The sequence below is a fragment of the Chiloscyllium plagiosum genome, unplaced genomic scaffold (assembly GCF_037043375.1).
Source record: "Chiloscyllium plagiosum isolate Xiang-an unplaced genomic scaffold, Cpla_swu_hap1 HiC_scaffold_42, whole genome shotgun sequence".
Lineage (NCBI taxonomy): Eukaryota > Metazoa > Chordata > Chondrichthyes > Orectolobiformes > Hemiscylliidae > Chiloscyllium > Chiloscyllium plagiosum.
This window is the reverse complement of record NW_028270180.1, coordinates 65300942-65314322: the sequence shown is the minus strand read 5'-3', so window position 1 is coordinate 65314322 and position 13381 is coordinate 65300942.

Genomic DNA, 13381 nt, shown 5'->3' with positions numbered 1-13381 from the left:
CAGCCTGACCCTCACCGCCCTCGACTCACTACCCCCAGCTGGACCCTCACCGCACCCTGCCTGACCTTACTGCCCCCAGCCTGTCCCTCACCGCCGTCCAACATTGCCCCCAGCCTGACCCACACCGCCGTTCAACACCACCCCCAGCCTGACTCTCACTGCCTTCCACACACCGCCCCCAGCCTGACCCTCACTGCCGTCCAACACCGCCCCCGCCTGACCCTCACTGCCACCCACACACCGCCCCCAGCCTGACCCTCACCGCGAACCACTCAACGCCCCTAGCCTGACCCTCAGCACCGTCCACACACAGCCCCCAACCATGCCCTCACTGACGCCCACACACCGCCCCCGTCCTGTCCCTCACTGCTGTCCAACACTGCCCTCAGCCTGGCCCTCACTGCTGCCCACATACCACCCCCAGCCTGGCCCTCACTGCTGCCCTCATACCATCCCCAGACTGACCCTCAATGCCATTCACACACCGCTCCCCGCCTCACCCTCAGTACCATCCATACACTGCCCCCAGGCTGACCCTCACTGCCACCCACACACCACCCCCAGACTGACCCTGAATGTCATTCACACACCGCCCCCAGCCTGACCCTCACTGCCGCCCACACACCAATCCCAGCCTGACCCTCATCGTCGTCCAACACTGCTCCCAGGCTGACACTCACTGCTAACGACATTCCGCCTCCAGCCTGACCCTCACTGCCACCCACACATTGCCCCACAGCCTGACACTCACCGCCGTCCACTCACCACCCCCAGCCTGACCCTCACTGCTGCTCACACAACACCCCCAGCCTGACCCTCAGCATTGTCGAACACCGCTCCCAGCCTGAACCTCAACGCTGCCCACACATTGTGCCACACCCTGACACTCACCACCCCCCCGCCTAGCCATCACCAGCATCCGCACACCACCCCAGTCTCACTCTCACCGGAATCCACATTGCCCCCAGCCTGACCCTCACTGCCATCCACACACCACCCTCAACCTGACCTTCTCCGCTGTCCACACATCGTCCCCAGCCTGACCTTCACCGGCATCCACACATCACCCCCAGCCTGACCCTCGCTGCCATCCACACACCGACCCAGCCTGACCCTTACCACCGTCCACTGTCTGCATACCACCCCAGTCTGACTCTCACCAGAATCCACATTGCCCCCAGACTGACCCTCACTGCCGTCCGCACACCGCCCCCAACCTGACCTTCGCCGCCATCCACACATCGCCCCAGGCCTGACCTTCACTGGCATCCACACACCACCCCCAGCCTCACCCTCACTGCCATCCACACACCGACCCAGCCTGACCCTTACTGCCATCCACACACCGACCCAGACTGATCTTCACTGCCACCCAAGCAATGCCCCCAAGACTGACCCTCAGCGCCATCCATACACCGCCCCCAGCCTGACTCTCACCACCTTCCAAAGACCTCTCCCAGGCTGGCCCTCACTGATGCCCACACACCGCACTCAGCCTGACCCTTACTGCTACCCACAAACCACCCCATCCTGACCCTAAGCGCCATCCACACACTGCCAACAACCTGACCCTCACCACCATCCACACACTGCCCTCAGCCTGACTCTCAGCGCCGTCCACACACCGCCCCAACCTGACACTCACCACCGCTGACACTCCACCCCCAGTCTGAACCTCACTGCCGTCCACACACCACTGCAACCTGTCCCTCACTGCCGTGCACACACCGCCCCCAGCCTGACCCTTACCACCGTCCACACACCGCCCCCTGCCCGACCCTCACCACCGTCCACACACCGCCCCCAGCCTGACCCTCACCACCATCCACACGCTACCCCCAGCCTGACCCTCACCGCCCTCGACTCACTACCCCCAGCTGGACCCTCACCGCACCCTGCCTGACCTTACTGCCCCCAGCCTGTCCCTCACCGCCGTCCAACATTGCCCCCAGCCTGACCCACACCGCCGTTCAACACCACCCCCAGCCTGACTCTCACTGCCTTCCACACACCGCCCCCAGCCTGACCCTCACTGCCGTCCAACACCGCCCCCGCCTGACCCTCACTGCCACCCACACACCGCCCCCAGCCTGACCCTCACCGCGAACCACTCAACGCCCCTAGCCTGACCCTCAGCACCGTCCACACACAGCCCCCAACCATGCCCTCACTGACGCCCACACACCGCCCCCGTCCTGTCCCTCACTGCTGTCCAACACTGCCCTCAGCCTGGCCCTCACTGCTGCCCACATACCACCCCCAGCCTGGCCCTCACTGCTGCCCTCATACCATCCCCAGACTGACCCTCAATGCCATTCACACACCGCTCCCCGCCTCACCCTCAGTACCATCCATACACTGCCCCCAGGCTGACCCTCACTGCCACCCACACACCACCCCCAGACTGACCCTGAATGTCATTCACACACCGCCCCCAGCCTGACCCTCACTGCCGCCCACACACCAATCCCAGCCTGACCCTCATCGTCGTCCAACACTGCTCCCAGGCTGACACTCACTGCTAACGACATTCCGCCTCCAGCCTGACCCTCACTGCCACCCACACATTGCCCCACAGCCTGACACTCACCGCCGTCCACTCACCACCCCCAGCCTGACCCTCACTGCTGCTCACACAACACCCCCAGCCTGACCCTCAGCATTGTCGAACACCGCTCCCAGCCTGAACCTCAACGCTGCCCACACATTGTGCCACACCCTGACACTCACCACCCCCCCGCCTAGCCATCACCAGCATCCGCACACCACCCCAGTCTCACTCTCACCGGAATCCACATTGCCCCCAGCCTGACCCTCACTGCCATCCACACACCACCCTCAACCTGACCTTCTCCGCTGTCCACACATCGTCCCCAGCCTGACCTTCACCGGCATCCACACATCACCCCCAGCCTGACCCTCGCTGCCATCCACACACCGACCCAGCCTGACCCTTACCACCGTCCACTGTCTGCATACCACCCCAGTCTGACTCTCACCAGAATCCACATTGCCCCCAGACTGACCCTCACTGCCGTCCGCACACCGCCCCCAACCTGACCTTCGCCGCCATCCACACATCGCCCCAGGCCTGACCTTCACTGGCATCCACACACCACCCCCAGCCTCACCCTCACTGCCATCCACACACCGACCCAGCCTGACCCTTACTGCCATCCACACACCGACCCAGACTGATCTTCACTGCCACCCAAGCAATGCCCCCAAGACTGACCCTCAGCGCCATCCATACACCGCCCCCAGCCTGACTCTCACCACCTTCCAAAGACAGCCCCCAGGCTGGCCCTCACTGATACCCACACACCGCACTCAGCCTGATCCTTACTGCTACCCACAAACCACCCCATCCTGACCCTAAGCGCCATCCACACACTGCCAACAACCTGACTCTCACCACCATCCACACACTGCCCTCAGCCTGACTCTCAGCGCGGTCCACACACCGCCCCAACCTGACACTCACCACCCTCCACACACTAGCCACAGCCTGACCCTCACCACCGTCCACACCCTGCCCCCAGCCTGACACTCACCACCGCTGACACTCCACCCCCAGTCTGAACCTCACTGCCGTCCACACACCACTGCAGCCTGTCCCTCACTGCCGTGCACACACCGCCCCCAGCCTGACCCTTACCACCGTCCACACACCGCCCCCTGCCCGACCCTCACCACCGTCCACACACCGCCCCCAGCCTGACCCTCACCACCATCCACACGCTACCCCCAGCCTGGCCCTCACCGCCCTCGACTCAATGCCCGCAGCTGGACCCTCACCGCCCCCAGCCTGACCTTACCGCCCCAAACCTGACCTCACTGCCCCCAGACTGTCCCTCACCGCCGTCCAACTTTGCCCCCAGCCTGACCCTCACCGCCGTTCAACACCACCCCCAGCCTGACCCTCACTGCCGCCCACACACCACCCCCAGCCTGACCCTCAGCGCCGTCCAACACCGCCCCCGCCTGACCCTCACTGCCGCCCACTCACCGCCCCTAGCCTGACCCTCAGCACCATCCACACACAGCCCCCAACCATGCCCTCACTGACGACCACACACCGCCCCCGTCCTGACCCTCACTGCTGTCCAACACTGCCCTCAGCCTGACCCTCACTGCTGTCCAACACTGCCCTCAGCCTGGCCCTCACTGCTGCCCACATACCACCCCCAGCCTGGCCCTCACTGCTGCCCTAATACCAACCCCAGACTGACCCTCAATCCCATTCACACACTGCCCCAAGCCTCACCCTCAGTACCATCCACACACTGCCCCCAGGCTGACCCTCACTACCACCCACACACCACCCCCAGACTGACCCTGAATGTCATTCACACACCGCCCCCAGCCTGACCCTCACTGCCGCCCACACACCACCCCCAGACTGACCCTGAATGTCATTCACACACCGCCCCCAGCCTGACCCTCACTGCCACCCACACACCACCCCCAGACTGACCCTGAATGTCATTCACACACCGCCCCAGCCTGACCCTCACTGCCGCCCACACACCACCCCCAGACTGACCCTGAATGTCATTCACACATCGCCCCCAGCCTGACCCTCACTGACGCCCACACACCGCCCCCAATCTACCCTCTATATCGGCCACATCCCACCCCACAGCCTGACCCTCACTGCCCCGGACGCACTGCCCCCAGCCGGACCCTAACGCACCCAGCCTGACCTTACCGCCCCCAGCCTGACCCTCACCACTGTCCAACATTGCCATCAACCTGTCCCTCACCACCATTCAACACCACCCCAGCCTGACCCCCACTGTCGCCCACACACCGCCCCCAGCCTGACCCCCACTACCGCCCACAAACCACCCCCAGCCCGACCCTCAGCGCCATCCACATACCGCCACCAGCCTGACCCTCAGCGCCATCCACATACCGCCACCAGCCTGATCCTCAGCACCATCCACACTCCGCCCCCAGCCTGGTCCTCACTGCCGCCCACACACCGCCCTCAGCCTGACCCTCAGCGCCGTCTTCACACAGCCCCAGCTTGACCCTCACCACAGTCTACACACTACCCAAGCATTACCATCGCTGCCACCCACACACCACCCCTAGACTGACCCTCAGTGCCATCCATACACCACCCCCAGTCTGACCCTCGCTGCCGCCCACACACGGTTCTCAGTCTGACCCTCACCACCACGCAAATGCCGTCTCCAGTCTGATCCTTTCTGCCATCCACACATCACCCCCAGCCTGACCCTCGCCGCCGTCTACACTCCATGCCCAGCCTGACCCTCACAGGGTCCCTCACAGGGACAGCGGTGAGGGTCAAGCTCGGGGCCATAAGGTCAGGCTGGGTGTGGTGAGGGTCCGGCTGGGGGCAGTGCGTCTGGGGCGGTGAGGGTCAGGCTGGGGGCGGTAAGGTCAGGCTTGGGGCGGAAAGGTCAGGCTGGGTGCAGTGAGGGTCCGGCTGGGGGCACTGCGTCCAGGGTGGTGAGGGTCAGGCTAGGGGGTGGGGTGTGGTGGAGCAGTGAGGTTCTGGCTGGGGGTGGTGTGTGGACGATGGTGAGGGTTAGTTTGGGGGTGGTGTGTGGGCGGCAGAGAGGGCCAGTCTGGGGGCGGTTGGTGGTTGGCGGTGAGGATCAGGCTTGGATGGTGTTGAATGGCGGTGAGGGTTAGGCTGGTGGCGGTAAGGTCAGGCTGGGGGCGGTAAGGTCAGGCTGGGTGTGGTGAGGGTCCGGCTGGGGGCAGTGCGTCCGGGGCAGTGAGGGTCAGGCTGTGGGGTGGTGTGTGGCGGAGCATTGAGGGTCTGGCTGGGGGCGGTGAGTGGACGATGGTGAGGGTTAGTTTGGGGCGGTGTGTGGGCGGCAGTGAGGGGCGGTGTGTGGATGGCGGTGAGGGTCAAACTGGGGATGGAGTCTGGGCAGCAGTGAGGGTCAGGCTGGGGGCGGTTTGTGGGTGGCAGTGAGGGTCAGCCTGGGGGCAGTGTGCGGATGGCACTGAGGGTCAGGCTGGGGGTGGTGAGTGGACGGCGGTGAGTGTCAGGCTGTGGGGCAATGTGTGGGCGACATTGAGGGTCAGGTTGGGAGCGAGGTTGGATGACGGTGAAGGTCAGGCTGGGGGTGGTGTGTGGGTGGCAGTGAGGGTCAGGCTGGGGGCGGTATTGAACGGTGGTGAGGGTCAGGCTTGGGTGGTGTGTGGGTGGCAGTGAGTGTCAGGCTGGGAGCGGTATTGAACGGTGGTGAGGGTCAGGCTGGGGATGGTGTATGGGTGGCAGTGAGGGTCAGGCTGGGGGTTTTATTGGACGGCGGTGAGGGTCAGGCTGGGGGTGGTGTGTGGGCGGCAGTGAGGGTCAGGCTGGGGATGGTGTTGAACGGCGGTGAGGGTCAGGCTGGGGGTGGTGTGTGGGCGGTGGTGAGTGTCAGGCTGTGAGGCAGTGTGTGGGCGACATTGAGGGTCAGGTTGGGAGCGATGTTGGATAATGGTGAAGGTCAGGCTGGGGGTGGTGTGTGGGTTGCAGTGAGGGTCAGGCTGGGGGTGGTGTTGGATGGCGGTGTGGGTCAGGCTGGGGGTGGTGTGTGGGCGGCAGTGAGGGTCAGGCTGGGGTTGGTGTTGAATGGTGGTGAGGGTCAGGCTGGGGTGGTGTGTGGGAGGCAGTGAGGGTCAGGCTGGGGGTGGTGTTGAACAGCGGAGAGGGTCAGGCTGGGGGCAATGTTGGACGGCGGTGAGGGTCAGGATGGGGGCAGTAAGGTCAGGCTGGGGGCGGCAAGGACAAGCTTGAGGGTCAGGCTGGGGGGTGGTGTGTGGACGGCAGTGAGGGTCTGGCTGGGGTCGGTGTTGGACATTGGTGAGGGTCAGGCTAAGGGCAGTGTGTGGATGGCAGTGAGGGCCAGCCTGGGGGCGGTCTTTTGAAGGTGGTGAAGGTTAGGCTGGGGGCAGTGTGTGGACGATGGTGAGGGTCAGGCTGGGGGCGGTGTGTGGACAGTAGTGAGAGACGGCTGGGGGTGCTGTGTGAACAGCATTGAGGGTCAGCCTGGGGGCGGCGTGTAGGCGGTGGTGAGTGTCAGGCTGGGGGCACTATGTGGACGGTGGTGAGGCTCAGGCTGGGGGCGGTGTGTGGATGGTGGTGAGAGTCAGGCTGTTGGCTGTGTGTGAGCGGCAGTGAGGGTCAGGTGGGGGGCAGTCTTGGATGGCAGTGAGAGTCTGGATGGGGTGATTTGTGGGTAGCAGTAAGGGTCAGGTTGAGGGCGGTGTGTGGGCATCAGTGAGGGCCAGCCTGGGGGCGGACTTTGGAAGGTGGTGAGGGTCAGGCTGGGGGCGGTGTATAGATGGCGCTGAGGGTCAGTCTGGGGGCATTGTATGGGCGGCAGTGAAGATCAGTCTGGGGCGGTGTGTGGATGGCGCTGAGGGTCAGCCTGGGGGCATTGTGTTGATGGCAGTAAGGGTCAGGCTGGGGGTGGTGTGTGGATGCCGGTGAAGGCCAGGCTGGGGCGATGTGTGGATGGTGGAGAAGGTCGGGTTGGGGGCGGTGTGTGGACGGCGGTTAGGTTCAGGCTTGGGGCAGTGTGGATTCTGGTGAGAGTCAGACTCAGGTGGTGTGCAGATGGTGGTAAGGGTCAGGCTGGGTCAATGTGTGGATGGCAATGAGGGTCAGGCTGGGTTGGTGTGTGGATGGCAGAGAAGGTCGGGTTGGGAGCGGTGTGTGGACGGCGGTTAGGGTCAGGCTGGGGGCAGTGTGGATTCTGACTGGGGTGGTGTGCAGACGGTGGTACGGGTCAGACTGGGCGTGGTGCGTAGATGCTGGTGATGGTTAGGATGAGGGCGGTGAGTGTCAGGCTGTGGGACAATGTGTGGGCAGCGTTGAGGGTCAGGCTGGGAGTAGTTTTTGACAATGCTGAGGGTCAGGCTGGGGGTGTTGTGTGAGCGGCAGTGAGGGTCAGGCAGGGGGGGGGTGAGTCTACGGCGGTGAGTGTCAGGCTGTGGGGCAATGTGTGGTTGGCAGTGAGTGTCAGCCTGGGAGCGGTGTTGGACGACGATGAGGGTCAGGCTGGGGTTGGTGTGTGGCCGGCAGTGAGCGTCAAGCTGGGGGCGTTATTAGACAGCGATGAGGGTCAGGCTGGTGCTGGTGTGTGGGCGGCAGTGAGGGTCAGGCTGGGGGCGGAGTGTGGGAGGCAGTGAGGGTCAGGCTGTGGACGGTGTGTGGACAACAGTGAGGGTCAGGCTGGGGGCGGTGTGTGGGATGGAGTGAGGGTCAGGCCGGGGACGGTGTGTGGACAGCAGTGAGGGTCCGGCTGGGGACGGTGTGTGGGCGGCAGTGGGGGTCAGGCTGGGGGCGGTGTGTGGGAGGCAGTGAGGGTCAGGCTGTGGACGGTGTGTGGGACGGAGTGAGGGTCAGGCTGGGGACGGTGTGTGGACAGCAGTGAGGGTCAGGCTGGGGGCGGTGTGTGGGCGGCAGTGGGGGTCAGGCTGGGGACGGTGTGTGGACAGCAGTGAGGGTCAGGCTGGGGGCGGTGTGTGGGCGGCAGTGGGGGACAGGCTGGGGGCGGTGTGTGGGACGGAGTGAGGGTCAGGCTGGGGACGGTGTGTGGGACGGAGTGAGGGTCAGGCTGGGGACGGTGTGTGGGACGGAGTGAGGGTCAGGCTGGGGACGGTGTGTGGGACGCAGTGAGGGTCAGGCTGGGGACGGTGTGAGGGACACAGTGAGGGTCAGGCTGGGGACGGTGTGTGGGACGGAGTGAGGGTCAGGCTGGGGACGGTGTGTGGGATGGCAGTGAGGGTCAGGCTGGGGATGGTGTGTGGGGTACAGTGAGGGACAGGCTGGGGACGGTGTGTGGGACGGAGTGAGGGTCAGGTTGGGGACGTGTGTGAGACGGAGTGAGGGTCAGGCTGGGGACGGTGTGAGGGACACAGTGAGGGTCAGGCTGGGGACGGTGTGTGGGACGGAGTGAGGGTCAGGCTGGGGACGGTGTGTGGGACGGAGTGAGGGTCAGGCTGGGGACGGTGTGTGGGAGGCAGTGAGGGTCAGGCTGGGGACGGTGTGAGGTACGGAGTGAGGGTTAGGCTGGGGACGGTATGTGGGAGGCAGTGAGGGTAAGGCTGGGGGCGGTGTGTGGGAGGCAGTGAGGGTCAGGCTGGGGGCGGTGTGTGGGACGGAGTGAGGGTCAGGCTGGGGGCGGTGTGTGGGACGGAGTGAGGGTCAGGCTGGGGACGGTGTGTGGGACGGAGTGAGGGTCAGGCTGGGGACGGTGTGTGGGAGGCAGTGAGGGTCAGTCTGGGGACGGTGAGTGGGACGGAGTGAGGGTCAGGCTGGGGACGTGTGTGGGACGCAGTGAGGGTCAGGCTGGGGGCGGTGTGTGGGAGGCAGTGAGGTTCAGGCTGGGGACGGTGTGTGGGACGCAGTGAGGTTCAGGCCGGGGACGGTGTGTGGTACGGAGTGAGGGTCAGGATGGGGGCGGTGTGTGGGACGGAGTGAGGGACAGGCTGGGGACGGTGTGTGGGAGGCAGTGAGGGTAAGGCTGGGGGCGGTGCGTGGGAGGCAGTGAGGGTCCGGCTGGGGGCGTTGCGTGGGAGGCAGTGAGGGTCAGGCTGGGGGCGGTGTGTGGGACGGAGTGAGGGTCAGGCTGGGGACGATGTGTGGGACGGAGTGAGGGTCAGGCTGGGGACGGTGTGTGGGAGGCAGTGAGGGTCAGGCTGGGGACGGTGTGTTGGAGGCAGTGAGGGTAATGCTGGGGGCGGTGCGTGGGAGGCAGTGAGGGTCAGGCTCGAGGCGGTGCGTGGGAGGCAGTGAGGGTCAGGAAAGGGGTCGGTGTGTGGGACGGAGTGAGGGTCAGGCTGGGGTCGGTGTGTGGGACGGAGTGAGGGTCAGGCTGGGGGCCGTGTGTGCGGGACGGAGTGAGGGTCAGGCTGGCGACGTTGTGTGGGACGGAGTGAGGGTCAGGCTGGGGACGGTGTGTGGGAGGCAGTGAGGGTCAGGCTGGGGACGGTGTGTGGGACGCAGTGAGGGTCAGGCTGGGGACGGTGTGTGGGACACAGTGAGGGTCAGACTGGGGTCGGTGTGTGGGACGGAGTGAGGGTCAGGCTGGGGACGGTGTTTGGGAGGCAGTGAGGCTCAGGCTGGGGGCGGTGTGTGGGACACAGTGAGGGTCAGGCTTGGGGCGGTGTGTGGGACGCAGTGAGGGTCAGGCTGGGGGCGGTGTGTGGGACGGAGTGAGGGTCAGGCTGGGGACGATGTGTGGGACAGAGTGAGGGTCAGGCTGGGGACGGTGTGTGGGATGGAGTGAGGGTCAGGCTGGGGACGGTGTGTGGGAGACAGTGAGGGTCAGGCTGGGGACGGTGTGTGGGACACAGTGAGGGTCAGGCTGGGGACGGTGTGTGGGACGGAGTGAGGGTCAGGCTGCGGACGGTGTGTAGGACGCAGTGAGGGTCAGGCTGGGGACGGTGTGTGGGACGGAGTGAGGGTCAGGCTGGGGACGTGTGTGGGACGGAGTGAGGGTCAGGCTGGGGACGGTGTGTGGGACGCAGTGATGGTCAGGCTGGGGACGGTGTGAGGGACACAGTGAGGGTCAGGCTGGGGACGGTGTGTGGGACGGAGTGAGTGTCAGGCTGGGGACGGTGTGTGGGAGGCAGTGAGGGTCAGGCTGGGGACGGTGTGTGGGACGCAGTGAGGGTCAGGCTGGGGACGGTGTGTTGGAGGCAGTGAGGATCAGGCTGGGGGCGGTGTGTGGTACGGAGTGAGGGTTAGGCTGGGGACGGTATGTGGGAGGCAGTGAGGGTAAGGCTGGGGGCGGTGCGTGGGAGGCAGTGAGGGTCAGGCTGGGGGCGGTGCATGGGAGGCAGTCAGGGTCAGGCTGGGGGCGGTGTGTGGGACGGAGTGAGGGTCAGGCTGGGGGCGGTGTGTGGGACGGAGTGAGGGTCAGGCTGGGGGCGGTGTGTGGGACGGAGAGAGGGTCAGGCTGGGGACGGTGTGTGGGATGGAGTGAGGGTCAGGCTGGGGACGGTGTGTGGGACGGAGTGAGGGTCAGGCTGGGGACGGTGTGTGGGACGCAGTGAGGGTCAGGCTGGGGACGGTGTGTGGGACGGAGTGAGGGTCAGGCTGGGGACGGTGTGTGGGACAGAGTGAGGGTCAGGCTGGGGACGTGTGTGGGACGCAGTGAGGGTCAGGCTGGGGACGGTGTGTGGGAGGCAGTGAGGGTCAGGCTGGGGATGGTGTGTGGGACGCAGTGAGGGTCAGGCTGGGGACGGTGTGTGGGCGGCCGTGAGGGTCAGGCTGGGGGCGGTGTGTGGGACGCAGTGAGGGTCAGGCTGGGAACGGTGTGTGGTACGGAGTGAGGGTCAGGCTGGGAACGGTGTGTGGGACGGAGTGAGGGTCAGGCTGGGGACGATGTGTGGGACGGGGTGAGGGTCAGGCTGGGAACGGTGTGTGGGACGGAGTGAGGGTCAGGCTGGGGACGGTGTGTGTGAGGCAGTGAGGGTCAGGCTGGGGACGGTGTGTGGGACGCAGTGAGGGTCAGGCTGGGGGCGGTGTGTGGACAGCAGTGAGGGTCAGGCTGGTGGCGGTGTGTGGGAGGCAGTGAGGGTCAGGCTGTGGACGGTGTGTGGGAGGCAGTGAGGGTCAGGCTGTGGACGGTGTGTGGACAGCAGTGAGGGTCAGGCAGGGGGCGCTGTGTGGACAGGCGTGAGCGTCAGGCTGGGGGCGGTGTGTGGACAGCAGTGAGGGTCAGGCTGGGGGCAGTGTGTGGGACGGAGTGAGGGTCAGGCTGGGTACGGTGTGTGGACAGCAGTGAGGGTCAGGCTGGGGTCGGTGTGTGGGCGGCAGTGGGGATCAGGCTGGGGGCGGTGTGAGGATAGCAGTGAGGGTCAGGCTGGGGACGGTGTGTGGGACGGAGTGAGGGTCAGGCTTGGGCCGGTATGTGGGAGGCAGTGAGGGTCACTGTGTGGGTGGGCATTCGTGCTGTGTGCTGTTGCAGTCTCCTGAATGGGGAGCAGACTTTGAAAACTCCGAGCCCCAGAAGAAAGGCATTTAATCGATTCACCGAATCATTGATTGTCCGAATGAATTAGTGCCCACCCAACTCGTTCACATAATTGAGGTTCCTCTGTCGGTGGGAACATGATTTGTAAGGGTTTAGAGGAATATGGGCCAGGTGCTGGCAGGTGGGACTAGAATGGGTTGGGATACCTGGTCATCATGGACGGGTTGGCCCGAAGGGTCTGTTTCTGTGCTGTATATCTCTATGACTCTATGACCTTCTAGCCAATTTTGTATCCAAATCTCCCCATCTCCTTGTATTCTATGGTGATGGACTTTTATAACCGTGTGTTATGTGGACTCTTGCTGAACGTCTTTCTGAAGTCCAAGTAAGTGATTTCCATGCACAAAACCATGCTGACTATCCCTAATCAATCTTGTCTTTCCAATTACATGTACATCCTACCCCTTATTAGCCCTTCCAACAACTTGCCTTCTACTGACTACAGCCTCACCGGTCTATAATTTGCTGACTTTTCCTTACAACATTTCTCAAATCATGGCACCAGTCTTCCCGCAACTAGTCCAGAACCAGAGGGCATAGGTTTAGGGTGACAGGGTAAAGATATAAAAGAGACTGAAGGGGCAACTGTTTCACACAGAGGGTGGTACGTGCATGGAATGACCTGCCAGAGGAAGTGGTAGAGGCTGGTACAATTGCAACATTTAGGAGGCATTTGGATGGATATATGAATAGGAAGGGTTTGGAGGGATATGGATTGGGTGCTGGCAGGTGGAACTAGATTGGGTTGGGATATCTGGTCAGCATGGATGGGTTGGATGGAAGGGTCTGTTTCCATGTTGTACATCTCAATGACTCTGACACTAAATGGTCAGTTTCCACACCACAGTGACTCTACGGGAAACCCATTTGGACAGGTACCTCATAGGAAATGTTTGGATACATGTGGACCAAGGGGAGGCAGGTGAGATTACCTCAGTTTGGAATTATGTTTGACATGGATTGATTGGATCACAGGGTCTGTTTCCATGCTACATAACATTACGACTCTAATTCTTGCTATCTCTGCATCCCTCCCTCTTCACATCTCTCCCTATCTCTGTCACCTCACCCAGCCTCACAACTCTTCCTTATCTTCCAAGTTTGTGAGAAGATTTGTAGCTCGGGTGATCGTTGTTGTGGTTCTGTTCGCCGAGCTGGGAATTTGTGTTGCAGATTTTTGTCCCCTGTCTAGGTGACATCCTCAGGGCTTGGGAGCTTCCTTTGAAGCCCTTCTGTGATGTTTCCTCCGACATTTATAGTGGTTCAGGAACTGACAACCGGAAGCGGCAGAGACAGGCCACTATAAATACAGGAGGAAAAATCACAGAAGCGCTTCACAGGAGGCTCCGAAGCACTGAGGA